At 38.0% G+C, this 13,133-nt stretch overlaps 1 protein-coding gene across 1 annotated transcript in view; it reads right to left on the minus strand.

Moving 5' to 3' along the window:
* The window catches only part of tax1bp1b (Tax1 (human T-cell leukemia virus type I) binding protein 1b), a 98,260-nt gene that overhangs the window by 69,320 nt on the left and 15,807 nt on the right, over positions 1–13,133 (minus strand). The gene's annotated exons all lie outside the window — the stretch shown is intronic.

Below are 13,133 nucleotides of genomic sequence, written 5' to 3' on the forward strand. Positions count from 1 at the left end.
TGACAAGTATGTTGATATGACTTAGATTAATGCTCTGAGATCTGCAGTTAACAATTTAATAAGGAACTACAGCATACTATATATTGCACAATGAAAGAAAAGTTATATACAAATAATGGCATCATCTCAGTGTTGCTCAACACATCAGAAGTGCATTTATAATAATTAAGACAAAAGTAAATTTAAAAACATTTGAAATAATCAGACAATAATTCTTGTAAGTTTAATTATGCAGCCAAATTATCTTAAGGTTTGCATTTGCCAACATCAAAGGATCATTGGTGTCTTTTCATATTTAACCACATAGTAATTCCTATCATCACAAATACAAACTGCCCACATAAGAAAACTAGTCTTCAACTGAATGTATGTCAAATATGGGTTAAATTACTCCAAATCTACAATTTATTGCTATTAAAAGTGCAATGTACTGAGAAGATTTTCTCTTAATCCTTTGCTGCAGTAACTACTGCATGCATGATTACATTCTAAGAGGACTCAATAAAAATGCAGCATATAAAGGTCACCATTTTATATTTTGAAACAAGGGTGTCCTTCAACTGATTTAGTTTATTGTTGCTGTACGCTAGTATGCAAGTCCTTACATAATTAATGTGCTTCAGGGGAAATAAAGGAACTTTCTGCTTGGGAGAATGGTTGAAAGAGAGATCTTCAAGCCATTTAAGACATATCCACTTAAATCACCAAGGCACTGAAACCCATGGCCAAATTCAGGGAAATAGGCATAGTATAGATGGGAACCTAATGGTCAGCAAGGGCCGAATGGCCTGCTTCTGCTCTTTTGTTTTGTGATCTTGTGAATAGGGAAGTTTCTGTGACACAAATATGAACAACCCATATAATGGCTTTCATTAGATATACTTGCAAATTCAACAAATTATTTTCAAACATAAACTATATAACATTCAATCAGTTTATCTTAAATATATGCCATTGCCCAGTCTAAACCATAGAAAAAATGATTTAAATGACAGCAATTTAGACTCATAACTGTAGTCAATTCTCTACGTAGCTGATAGAGAGGGTGTTAAATTGACTGCTGCTAGGCGATGGCCACCTTTTTAATACAATCATTTAACATCTATTCAAATTTCACTGAAACAAACACCTGCATCCAGTTGAGTACATTTACGATGACATCAGCAAGCTATGGGGATAAGTGGCAATGACAACTTGCTTATCCAGCATTGCTGTGAAATATACAGAGATCTTCCATGAAAAGGATAGATGTCACATTAACTTCATTGGACCCTATCAAAATAGTGGCAAGCTTGTCAAAAATGATGGTTAAACCTGCTCTCTGCCTAGATCTGAACCTATAGTCGTAAATAGGATTTTAACTGCTGCACCATATCACAGACAAATACTCCACTAACATTTTTTAATTAAAAAAAGAAAATAGAACTGTAGGAAGTAAATGCTAAATCTTGTCGCTTGAGTTATATATTTTTAATATGCATAAAAAGGGCCCAAGAGGATCATTGGGGATCTGAATCACCCCAACCACAAACTGTTCCAGCTGCTACCATCCAAGAAATAGTACCGCAGCATTAAAGCCAGGACCAACAGGTTCCGGGACTGCTTCTTCCACCAGGTCATCAGACTGATTAATTCACGCTGATACAATTGTATTTCTATGTTATATTGATTGTCCTGTTGTACATACTATTTATTATAAATTACTATAAATTGCACAATGTACATTTAGACAGAGACATAGCAAAGATTTTTACTCATGTATGTGAAGGATGCAAGAAATAAAGTCAGTTCAAAATACTAAAAATGGTCACTTTATAAATAAAAATACATCTGTGGATACAAGCATATCATCATCAGCCATAAGAAAAAAAACAATTTTCATTTTAATAGAAATGAAGTCTACAAGTCACACAAAATGTTGACATCCATAATAACATTCTAGCTTTAATAAAGCGAATCGACTCTATACTCCTGAATGCCCAACTTTAAACACTGTTTTTTTTAAGCAACAGCCTTCTTCACATCTTTAAAACTAAAAAAACTTTTGAACTTCTATTTAGAAGCTCATCAGAATCAGATTTAATATGTCATGAAATTTGTTGTCTTTACAGCAGTACAATGTATTAAAATAGTGAAAAAACTTGAATTACAATTAGTATATACATATTAAATAGTTAAATAAGTAGTGCAAAAAAAGGTAGTGAGATAGTGTTCATGGGTTCAATACCCATTCAGAAATCCATGGCAGAGGGGAAGAAGCTAATCCTGGGCAATGGGGGTCTTTAATGATGGATGCCATCTTTTTGAGGCATAGCTCCTTGAGGAAGTCCTGAATACTACAGAAGCTAGTAGGGTCTCCCATTCTTCTGATACAAATACTGTACTGTCAAAAACAGCTTTCACTTTTCTTTGGTATTAATAGTTTGAAGTTTTTTATTATTTACAATAATAATTTTTGATATGTTCTGAAACTAGTCCTCAAATCAGCCTATCCAGGTGCTTACCACTAAGCTGTTTTTTTAAAAAAAGTCATTTTTAGGCACAAAGAGACAAAGGCAGGAATTATTCCCACTGTAAACAGCAGCTGGGAGATTCAGCTCCGGTTTGGTCTCCCAGCTAAAGGGAATATATTGACAGTTCCCAAAAGGATGCAACAAAAGGTACAATGCACTAATTTCTGGGATAAGGTGCCTCAGCATGGGCAGTTAGACAACTGGGGCTCCCATCCCCTACTCTCTGGATCCAAAAGAATGGGAGATCATCTCAATGAAACTTGAAACTTCTTAAAACATCTGATAGAGTACTTGCAAGGATTGTGTTTTTCTGGCGAGCCTGCCTGGAAAAGTTGATAGAGAGGGTGGCGGGGGGGAGGGAGAGTTGTCAATTCAAAGCTGTGGTTATTACATTCAATATAATGCTTCTATTTCTTATCAACAAACTGGTTTTGTACTCTCTAAATATTGGAAGTGCTAGAAGTAATCCAATTGGAACATGTAACATTTTTTCTGGGGTTGTATGTGTACCTAGAATTAAGGACAAGAGGCTCAGAATAGTCTGTGTTTTAAGGCTCCTGTAATGAGATAATAATGAGAACAGGACATATTTTGGATGAGGGTCCTTCAAGTTTGATGCCATCTTCTTACGGCATTGTCTTTTGAAGATGTTCCCGATGTTGGGGAGGCTAGAAAAAGAGCTGGGTAAGTCTACAATGACTACAGCTTTTATCGATCCTGCACATTGTCGACTCCATAGTGGACAGTGATGCAACCTGTCACAATGATCTCTACGGTCTATCTGGTGACATACCAAATCTCCTCAAACTCAATGAAATATAGCCGCTGGCATACTTATTCTTGTTAATTGGATTTGTCCTGTTTTCTGGTGACATCTCATTCCTGGGCAACATTCCCGCTGAAACATTCTGCTGTTTAGCCAATTTAAGTGCCAGCCCAGATTGAAATGCTCAGGGTATCAGGGCTGGAGGAGAGTGGCAGGGTGGTGTTCATTGGTGTTGGTGCTCAAAGAGGTCTACTCCTCTCTGCACTGAACTGAGGATGCAGCCTGCAACTTGGACTGGCTGTGACAGGCTTCATGGCTGTGGACTCACTTCCATGAACTTCAGTTCGGAATAGCATTTACTTATTTTTATTGTTTGTATGGTTTGTGATTTCTTTTCTGCACGTTGGGTGTACAACTGTTTTTTTTAAAATGGATATGTTGGGTTTCTTTGTTTTGTGGCTGCCCAGAAGGAGATGAATATTAAGGTTGTATATAGTATATACATTAAATACATTATATATACATTAATAGATGAACTTTGAAACCTGGTGAGGTGGGTGTTGGGGAATGGAAGAGAATAACCTTACAGAAGAGAAATAATCCAAGCAACATGGAACAGCTGCACGACTGGCCTTTGAGTGTGCCTCCTGAGGTGTTTCAGCATTCTTGAAGCTGGTGCTACTGTAAAACCACATTCTTCTCTGGCCAGATAGTACCAAGTCGAACAAAACAAACTTTGCAAAGTGAAATATCACTATTAGTGGAATCCTACTGGTGCTAACAGAATCACCTACATTTTCTACACCCAGGAAATCTGTAATGTCCAAAAATTGGCTGAGGATAGCTTGCTGTAAAATTGGAAGCTAAAGGAGAGAGCTCAGACAGACAGACCGGCGGCATTTCTGGCTGAATAAAGCTGCAAATGGTTTCACTTTAACACTTAGACAGGGAGTCTCAATATCATTGAACATGATTAGTTGTACTTATTTGTTTTGGTCAATGTAGATTGAATAAATGAACCTAGCCAGCAGGTTTGCATCAAACACAAGCTAAATCTCTCTAGCAAATGCAAGTAGTTTCTAATGACTAGGCTGCATTTAACCATTTAAATGGCTGTAATCCAGAACATGCATGCAATTTCAAATACAGAAAACTTAAATTTATTGCTCGTCAAGTGGTGCTATTTCTGGCAATATGTTCTATTGTTAAATTCCATATAGAGTTTAACAGCAAAATTCTACCTTGCTGACATTTCCCAAGGCTAGACCTGTTCGAGGATTCAATACCCCATTAATTTCAATGTGATTACAGGACCCCGGTTATATGAAAAGGGAAGCTCTGGAAAGGTCAAATGAGTTGAATTATAGCAAGCTCATGATCCATTATTTCTCACATATCGCCATTCTCAGTGAATCTTAGCCAAATTAGCACCATTTTCCAAATGAACACTGTTCCATGATACTGAGAATCCATGTTCATTATTGTGTGTCAAACCATATGAAGTCCGGAGCATTTAAGTGTATTTGATAAAAATACATCTCCACAACAGTAAAACAAGTGCTGTATTTACTATTTTAATATCTAACTAGTCACTGTTTAATGCATCTTCAACAGTTCACCAAAAAATGTCTTTTGTATAAACATCTTAGTGAAGCACCACTCATTTATAAATCAAGACTTCAGGACAAATATGTTAAAAAAATGCTTCAGGATTATCACCTAGTTGAATGTATCTGGAAGCAGCAAATAAAACAATTAAGTTCAGGGCATGTAGATACATGCTGGTACTTATTAATGAGCTGTGGACTATTATTTCACAATGTTCATGCATTTTGCACACCAGCTGTATTAATTTAATTGTGTTGGGATGCTTGTCTGCACTGCCTTAATCCACTTTTTGGAATCTAGTTCATCAGAGCTATTTGATGAAAACAAAACAATGGCACGACTATGGAGTTTTTTTTAAGCTTGTTCTCTGTACCTCCCTCTGTGGGATCCTTGTCTTCCACATCATATTAGTCAGTGCGGATCAGTAACCAACATCCCCTCCTTGCTGACAATCAAGGCAGGCACACCACAAGGATGCACGTTTAGCTCAGTGCTCTACTCTCTCTGCACTCATGACTGTAGCTTGGCACAGATCCAATGTCATCTAAAAGTTTGCTGATAACACAGTTGTTGCTGGCAAAAACTCAGTAGGTGACCAGGAGGCTTACAGGAGTGAGAAAGACTAGTGGTGTTACAACAACAATCTTGCACTCAATGTCAGCAAGACCAAGGAACTGACTGTTGACATCACAAAGAGGAATTCAGGAGAATACAGTTCATTTCTCAATGTGTCAGCAGTTTCAAATTCCTGGGTGTCAAAATCTATCCTGAGCCCAATGTATTAATTCAATTACACAGAAGGCATGCCAGTGGCTATATTTCATTAGGAAATAGTGGAGATTTGGCATGTCAGAAAAGACCATAGCAAATTTCTACAGATGTATTACAAGAGCATTCTAACTGGCTGTATCATTAAATGGTATGATGGTGCCATTGTACCAGATCAGAAAAGGCTGCACAGGATTGTAAACTTAGCCAGCTTTATTATGAATATGAGCTTCCCCACCATCAAGGACATTTTCAAAAGGCAATGTCTTAAAGCGGCGGCATCCATCATAAATGACTCTCACAATTCGGGACATGCCTTCTTCTCATTGCCACCAACAGGGAGAAAGTAAAGAAGCATGAAGACACACACTCAATTTTTTTTAAGAACAGCTTCCACCACTCTCATATCAGATTTCTGAAAAGTCTATGAACCTATAAACACCCTCTCACTAGTTTGCTCTTATTTTTGTATTGTTTATTTGCTTTTTCACTTTAAAAAATATTCTTAGAGAGATGGTAATTTTTAATGATTCCGAAGATAATGCAAAGCACGGCAGAGAGAGAAATACATGGAAATCAAAGTGAAACATCCAACATATTACCTTTTAATTCAGTTATCTGTACAATATGTTGCTTACAAAACTTCAGAAACACTGTCACTGCTATTACATACCGATCTTTGTAATTAATCGCACAAATCTTTCTGGTTACAGCACACTACCACATAACTACTTAACTAAATTATCTGGTACTGATAGATGTAATATGTATCTTTATTCTTGTGAGGTCTAAATCCTGCAAGTCTTGATCCAACAGCAGTACAGCTGTTCGAAGCAAAAGCCAACCATCTTTAACTCAACTGTAATTACAGATGGGCAATAAATGGTTTTGTCAGCAACACTCTCATCTCATTTAAGAGACAGCATATTTTAAGCATATACAGATTCCTTTCAGATATGTTTCAGTTCTCCTATAAATGGAACTAATATACAATCTAATTCTTCAGCCACGCAATATACAATGTCCACCAGGAGATGGCACCACCCTTTACTGGCAGGTTTTTGAAAGTAGCACTCAATACAAAATGTAAGGTTCTCAATGAGATGAACTGCAATTGTTTTCACCATAATGGTATTTATCAAAACAGCATAAAATCCATTCAGTCAACAGCCACAAAATACAATGATAGTCAGCAGCTGAATAAGTGATGCTGAATTAGTCCGCCTTATGTCAGTCTTTCTTCGGAAGTAGAATGAATCAGAACTAGTTTAAAGCTTTCAGGACTACAAACAGATTGATCTCATTAAATGTTGCTTAAACATTTTTGCTGAGTGGATCAGGAATAAAATAGGCTGAAACATTTAAATTTTGGCATGTGGTTCCACAAAGAACCAAGTGCAAAGTCCTTCTTGCAGGTCAAAAGCAACATCAATACTTCTACATTAAAACACAGAAGTAGAGGTTGATTGCATATCTGATGCAAGCGCATCAGAGTTCATCTAGTCTAATGAATCTGGATGCAGGACACTGTCAAGTTTGACCCACGTGGCTAAATGTTCTTTGCTTTGCACCTCATGGTTACTTCAGCCATCAATGGTGAAGTCTGCACAACTCCACCGATTTGAACAGAACTGCTGACATTGTTAGAAAAATTCCTGTGGCACTTTACTATTTTTTCATTTTATTTTTTGTTTGGAATTAATTTCAAGTAATTTAAGGCATATTTTTATGTGTTTTTCTATATTGTTTATTAATTTTTTAATCTATCTGAAGTTAGAGCGATCTGTAGTTTTGAATTAATTTCAAGAAGCTTAAAGGTGTTTTTTAATATGTTGTTTATTATTAATTTAAATGTATTTGAAGTTAGAGTGACTTTATAAGTCATTAACTTCTAAGTCAGAATCTCTGGATAACTGGGATAACTCTGAATGACTGGGGTATCGAATCTGGCTCAATATCACTCCACACAAATGAGAAGACAAATGAAAGTGCAACAAAATTTACAGAACTTTTTAAATGATTCTTGTTCCAAAATAATATTTTAAAGCTGTGCTCCAATACTGTTGCTATTTTATACAATTATTTTACCAAAAACAAATTAATTCAATCACCAAATTGTTTACAATCAAATGTAATTATGATCTCAGAGTGCATTCACGCAAAAAGCATTAAATCTACATTATTTCTTAATCAGTAGTTGAATCAAATTGGAGTACAGTAAGTTGAATATGATTACAATGATTTAACACTAAAGTGTCTCTGAATTCTCGAACTTCATCGCACACCTACACGAGAAATGCAGGGAACAACAACAAATGTTAAACATGTTCCCTTTTCACTTTGTGATAGCCCTCGATTCCATTAATTGAGAGAGATTCTGGAGCATTCTTCTAAAATCGGAACAAACAGAGATATTCATCCAGATTTAATTAGAGTAAGTATGATTTGTTGCACTTTTTAGGTTAAATATAGGGGAAAATATAGTTGATGGCTGGACCCTTTACAGCAGAGATATATAGAGGGATGTTGGAATCTATGTTCATGGCTCCCTGAAAGTGGCCACATGAAAAGGGTGATAAAGGCAGCATGCTTGGCTTCATTGGTTGACACATTCAGTATATACTCTGTGTTGAATGGTAGTCCTGAAAAAGGGGTTTGACACAAAATGTAGACTGTTTACTTATTTCCATAAGACCTGCTGAGTTCCTCCAGCATTTTGTGTGTTGCACAAGGGTATCGTGTTGCCTGCAGATCAAACCTGGAGTATAGTGTGCAAATCCGGTCACCTTATTATATTTCTCAATCAATATCGGAATCATATTACAGTACAACTGGCTGCATTGATTGTTAACATTTTTGCAGCTGGATTTGTAAAGGATACAGAAGGTTTATCAGAATGCCATCTAGATTAAAAGGTATGAACTACAAGAAAAGGTTGGACAGCCTGTGATCAATTTTTTCTGGAACATCAGAAGCAAAGGGGAGAACTAATAGAGGTTTATAAAATTATGAGTCATAAAGTAGACTTACAGAATTTTTTCCCCCACAGGGTAGAATACACTAGTCAAATACTAGAGAGCATGTATCAAGTCAAGTCATACTTATTGTCATTTTGACCATAACTGCTGATACAGTACATAGTAAAAATGAGACGTTTTTCAGGACCACAGTGTTACATGACACAGTACAAAAACTAGACTGAACTATGTAAAAAAAAACAGAGAAAGCTACACTAGACTACAGACCTACACTGGACTACATAAAGTGCACAAAAACAGTGCAGGCATTACAATAAATAATAAACAGGACAATAGGGCAAGGTGTCAGTCCAGGCTTCAGGTATTGAGTAGTCCGATAGCTTGGGGGAAGAAACTGTTACATAGTCTGGTTGTGAGAGCCCAAATGCTTCAGAGCCTTTTCCCAGACGGCAGGAGGGAGAAGAGATTGTATGAGGGTGCACGGGGTCCTTCATAATGCTGTTTCCTTTTCAGATGCAGTGTGTAGTGTAAATGTCCGTAATGGCAGGAAGAGAGACCCAGATGATCTTCTCAGCTGACCTCACTATCCGCTGCAGGGCCTTGCGATCCGAGATGGTGCAATTTCCGAACGAGGCAGTGATGCAGCTGCTCAGGATGCTCTCAATACAACCCCTGTAGAATGTGATGAGGATGGGGGTGGGAGATGGGCTTTCCTCAGCCTTCGCAGAAAGTAGAGACGCTGCTGGGCTTTCTTTGCTATGGAGCTGGTATTGAGGGACCAGGTGAGATTCTCCGTCAAGTGAACACCAAGAAATTTGGTGCTCTTTACGATCTCTACCGAGGAGCCGTCGATGTTCAGCGGGGAGTGGTCGCTCCGTGCCCTCCTGAAGTCAACAACCATCTCTTTTGTTTTGTTCACATTAAGAGACAGGTTGTTGGCTCTGCACCAGTCCGTTAGCCGCTGCACCTCCTCTCTGTATGCTGACTCGTCATTCTTGCTGATGAGACCCACCACAGTCGTGTCATCGGCGAACTTGATGATATGGTTCGAGCTGTGTGTTGCAGCACAGTCGTGGGTCAGCAGAGGGAACAGCAGTGGACTGAGCATGCAGCCCTGGGGAGCCCCTGTGTTCAGGGTGATGGTGTTGGAGATGCTGCTCCCGATCTGGACTGACTGAGGTCTCCCAGTCAGGAAGTCTAGGATTCAGTTGCAGAGGGAGGTGTTGAGGTCCAGTAGGCTCAGCTTTCCAATCAGTTTCTGAGGGATGATTGTGTTGAATGCTGAACTGAAGTCTATGAAGAGCATCTGAACGTATGTGTATGATGTCAGAAGTCAACTAAGGTATGCACTAAGAACCTTGTGTTAGGAGTATCCAGAAGTCTCAAAGTGTAAATGAGGAATCATCTCCCAACTACCCACCAATCTGCACTGTCAAGTTCTTGCATAACATGTGGTGTTGGCTTTGTCGTCACCTTTGAGTCCCTAGAAATGGAGTGAATGAATGCATGTTATCTTGGATCGTAAAGGACCATCTAAAAGAAAAGATTATGACACTCAACCCAGCACAGGTGGAAAGTATGCAAGGATTCCAACCCGGGACCACACGCCTCAAAGTCCAGTGCGGATGCCACAACAGCACCAGCCGGCAAGTAACTGAAAATAATTAGCATCCGTCAAGAGATACTGCATTTCTTTTCTAATAAATAAGATTGCTTTGACGAGAATGGCCAAGAGGTAATAAATTAAGGAGTTCTTGGATTGGAGGCATCACCACACCTGTTAAGGACAATAAAAGATTTACAACTAACTGAAGCACTGTGATCTTACAGAAAACTGCAACCTAAAAAAAAGTTGGTTGGTGGAAAAAGTGCAGAACATCTTGCATATAAACTTTGATTGGATGAAGGATCCAATGTGTGTTATGTTCTTTGGATCCATTGGATCTTTCATCCAATCAAGACCATCTCAGCCCAACCAACCAATGACCAACCCTATGACTCAAGAAAGCAGGATGTGTTATCAAGGAGAGTTAGGTCATCAGCACTTGTTCAAAGGAACATCTCAATCACCTCCTCAACTCACACTTGATAGACCCTTGATTCCATTCCACAACCTGTCACAAGTTTGCTACTTTTTCCAGTCTATTTCGTCCATTTGTTGTGCGCCATGTCGTATGATATTGTCGATTGTGGTCTTACCAAAGCCATGATTGTTCTTGGCACAGTTTTCTATAGAAATGGCTTGTCATTGCCTCCTTCAGTATCTTAACAAAACAGGTGATCCCAGCCATCATCAATACTCTTCAGAGAATGTCTGCCTGGCATCAATGATCACATAAACAGGAATTGGGATTTGCCAGTAGGAAACTGAAAAGGGCCTTTGAAGTACATGAAACTCTTGCTGAAGTACCAAAATATTGCACAACATACTTCTGGTCTGTATTCGTCTCAATCAACAAGGAAGAGCAGAACATACCCAAGGACCATCTTTAACTTGGAAGATAAATCTGATTGTGTTAATTACAGAGGAGGCTTCATGCTCTCTGCCACAAGGAAAGTGATTACATGAATCCTCCTCCACCTTTTACCCAATGACCAAAGAGCTACTCCCAAATGTGGCTATACTCAAAAATATGTTACCATCTTCCATCTACTTCATGATATACAAACAATGACCCTCATCAACAGATCGACAAAGACTGGATTCATGCAAGGACACCTCATAGCAACAAGCTTCGTCTTAATCCTTCTGTCTGCAACGTTTCATCTGACCACTAATAAACTAGGGTGGAGTTAATCTATAGGAGCAGCAGGGAATTGCTCAACCTTGGCTGTCTTCCAACAACACAAAGATCACAACAAATTAAAGAAGTTACAAAGTACAAACAACACTTGCACATGTATACACTCAAATGTTCCAGGCCCAAGTTATTGCCAAATCTTCCTCCAAAATCACATGAATTGCATAATAAACATACTAAGATCTCTCATTAACCTGCCATCACTGCTGAACACTGGTTCCCCTCCCCTGCTTACGGTCCCAAAAGTTCCTCAATGAGGTACTGCGCAATGAGGACAATTTCCATCTCTGAAAGAACCTCCAGCAGAGGCAGATGTCAATAACAAAATTCACCAACTTGTTACTGTGGAAAAAACTTGTCTGACAGCCAAAACTATGATCTACCCAGTAGCAGTGATCCTCACCTTTCTGTCTACATTGAAAACATGGGCAACTTGGTGAATCTTCAAAGCAATGCAGAAATATCACAGATATCTCTGGAAAATCCTCCAAATCCACTAGCACGATAAATGAACCAACATCAGCACATTCTCAAAACCAATATTACAACAATGATCATACCCAAAAACTTCAACGGCAGGGCGCAACAAAAATGCTTGACATCATTCTCCTTAAGTATTGATTCTACAGTAAAAACTGAGAACAGCAAGAGACAACTTTAAACTAGTACCAGGTTACTACTGAAAGATTCCCTCCAGCTAAATGCTGGCCCTGGAAATCGGTACATGTGGTCTCTGGGCCAATGGTATTTGTATATTTAAATGTTAGTAGTTTTGTACTGCATTTGCAATTGGTTAAAATACTGATAATTTTTCCCCCAACAGATAACCACACCTTTTTAAAAACAGTTATACAAACTGAGTTTGTACTAACTCGCGTAACAGCAAACTCCATATAGCAGTATCAGACAACAACTATGACCAAAGTAACTGTTGAAATAAAATTCCTGTATCAAAAAAGAAAATCTGAAAGAATTCAGAAAGAGAAACCAGTTTCATTTCAGGTCTAAGACTCTTTATTAGAACTGAGAAAGAGAGAAAGCAACAGAAAAGCCTGAATAATGGAGAAGAACCCTGTATTTTTGATTGTTCAGAATATTTCTCCTTTTCTGTAGAACTATTTATTCATAAGTATGGCATGAATAGAATGCTAATGAATCTTGATAATACTTCTAGAGTTAAAGTCAGCAAAAGTCACCAATTTACGGAAATTCATTTAAGTACATTTGAAAATGGTACTCCACTTCTGAAAAGCACAACCAGACATCCAGGGGTCTTTAAAATAAAGATAAAGTCATCTTATGTTATTCATGTAATATTGACCTGATATCTGAAATAATGATTCCACTCCAAAACTGAAGATTTCCACTGATACTAGAATTCTGTTCTGGACTTCAACTGAATTGAAGTCAGTAAAAACATTCTCTGCATCAAGTTGCAGTGACTAGAAACTTCCTTCTTAGCATTCCCTTACCCCAATGAGACAACAAATCTGGTTCCCTTTATCTTGCAAGGCTCTGTATCAAGTAATTAAATAAACCAAAGTACAAGAAATAAACTCCGCTGTTAACAAGTACAAAATTGGAAAACAAGCATCTCAACCACAAGTATTCTTGAGATTGCCTCAAAGTAATTGTTAAGAAATCCAATAATTTTTAAGCAAATCTCTTAATACAAAATGACCAGCAAGAGAGGTGGCCC

This window comes from Hypanus sabinus, chromosome 20 (genome assembly GCF_030144855.1).
Source record: "Hypanus sabinus isolate sHypSab1 chromosome 20, sHypSab1.hap1, whole genome shotgun sequence".
NCBI classification, from domain to species: Eukaryota; Metazoa; Chordata; class Chondrichthyes; order Myliobatiformes; family Dasyatidae; genus Hypanus; species Hypanus sabinus.